The sequence below is a fragment of the Zea mays genome, chromosome 3, assembly GCF_902167145.1.
Source record: "Zea mays cultivar B73 chromosome 3, Zm-B73-REFERENCE-NAM-5.0, whole genome shotgun sequence".
Classification (NCBI taxonomy): Eukaryota; Viridiplantae; Streptophyta; class Magnoliopsida; order Poales; family Poaceae; genus Zea; species Zea mays.
The window spans coordinates 72,335,550-72,338,193 of NC_050098.1; positions in this window are offsets into that span (position 1 = coordinate 72,335,550).

The following is a 2,644-nucleotide window of genomic DNA, read 5'->3' on the forward strand; positions in this document are numbered from 1 at the left end:
GCTTTATCCCTTAAATACGGGTGTGACAGAAGTGGTATCAGAGGAATGTTGACTGTAGGACGAAACCTAGAATGAATTGGACAACCAATACTTACCTTACTACTCTAATCCTTTCTAAACTTTTCTTAACCTTTTCTCATCTATTTCCGCTTTACTCTGATTATTCTTACCTTTTCCTTCTAAAGACCAATGTGGATTTCACACTTTGAAATCTTGTACCTAAAGTGACTTTTAGGACTAGGAGACCTAATCTTAGGAACAAAAACAAAACTATTTTGATAGGTATCTATATGCTTGAGTGTTTGTTCTTTTGATACATGTCTGATTTGGATTTTTGATTGAGTGTGATGAGTTGTGGAGTAATGTCCACAATTACATCTACATATATGTATAGGCATAAATATGAATAAAAAAATCATAAGATGACTATACAAACTAAGAATATCCCCCATTAAAATATATCCAGTTTAATAGACCCATCTTATCTTACAAGATTCTCTCTTATCTTAATAGATTCGTCTTATCTTGAGAGATTTGTCTTACCCTAACCACTTTACTTAACTCATCCTAAAGTAACAACCAGGATCTAATCCAAAATAATTAGATTAGATCTAAGTTATATTTGCGTGACTAAAACCACTTGACTTATCCCACCATGATCATGATCTAACCCAAATTAATTGGATCTTATCTAGTCGAAGCTACTCATACTTAAATCTAATCTATTGTGTTAGATTAATCTAACCTAACGAAGGCTAATCTCATGTTGAACTAATCTAATGTAAGTTACTTAACAAGAAGGATAATATCGATGAAATAAAAGAGACTCTACTCCTATAAAATATGTTTTAACTTAATTCACTCTGCATTAAGTTAAGAATGACCGACCAACTCGGCCTTATGCAACTACCTTAACCATTCGATGGTTGCATAACCCCTCTATTCTAACCTAACCGAGATTTTGATCTACCTACACCACATAATCCATCCTATCTCAAAAGATTCTAGCATCTCCTAATAATATATATCCTACCCTAGTAGATCTATCTAACTTAAACTAGTCTAATCTAGTTATATCCAATCTAATCTAGACCTTACCTAATCTAATATGATCCAATCTAAAGGGAGTTACATAAACAAGTTAGTTAATATTGGTAACATAGATTAGACCATATTCCTATAAATGGGTTTTAAACTTAAATGGGTGTCTTAGACCAACTCGTCCGTGAAACCATGACCTAGTCTATGTTATAGGTTGCCCAACCCGTTTATCCCAAAAGCAAAATAAAACTCTAATTAACCTACCTACCTCATGTAACCACAATTGTTATCCCAACTCAGATAATGGCATCTAACACAACATCCGATGGTCCCTAAATTAGACCCAAGAAGAAAGTTAACCTCGACAATGAAGGATATGAGTAGAAACAGATCCTCTGATGAATCAAGATCCACCACCCGGAATAAAAAAATCTCCCTTACCTAACTTTTTTCTGCCCCTAAATCTCCTCTACACTCACCAAATAGCTAAAACATGATGCACCCTTGTTTTCTATGCCACACCTATTAATGGCATGAAAATTTTAGGTGTATAAAAAAATACTAATTGGAAGTTCCACTTAGATAAAAAATACTAGATATGCTTAACTAAATGATATTCCTAAATAGGATTATAGAATTTAATATGATCCCAATTTAATGTGATCTAATCTATTGTGGCCTACTTAAACAAGATTAATGATACGGGTAGAAGAGATTAGACCCTACTAACCAGGTGTTAACTTAACTTAGCACATTAAATCAACCCAACCATGAGCAGAAGAGCTAACCTAACCAAAAGAGTCATGATGGATTGCATAGTTTGTCTATCCCCACCTAACATCAAACAATCTTTTGACCCACATCATGTAGTCTATCTCACCATATCTATCTCATCTTGACAGATTCTATCTTACCTTTGGAAATTCACCTTATACGACTAGTTACCCCAATCTGGACATAAAACAAAGATTAAGCCCTGCTAAAGAATCTTCAGTTCATAACTAGCTACTAGTCTATTCATTTTGCCTACCAAATAATTTTCCTTGCAAAGCTATATTACCATATACTTCTAACTCAGATGGTCAATGTCACACCCAGTTTTAGAAGGCAAACTGAATGCGAACCATGTACGTGCCAGGATCAGCAATTCACATACAAAGCAGTTACATAACTAGACATCATCACACAGTGCTCAAATAATATCATAAAAGAAGGTATAATAGTCAATTACATCATGATGTCCGAGACATCCACCTAGTCATTAACAGTTATCAAAGTGCGGAAAAGAAACGTAGATACACACGGCCTTCACAGGCAGCCGACTGGGGGTTTGCCGCTAACCCACGCCTAGAACTCATCGTACTCTTGGAACTCCTGGAAGTCCTCCTCCATGACTTCATCTTCTTCTGAGTAGTGGTTGCAACATGGACAACCTGAGGGGGGGGGGGTTTGGTGTGTAAAGCAAGGGTGAGTAGACATCAACATACTCAGCAATTGTCCCGTTTGGCTGTAGTGGACTAGCTTTATGTGGGGTTAAGTCAAGCACTTGCTTTTAGTTGGTCAGGTTATTATTACTAATAGAGAACTAGATTTTAGCATTAAC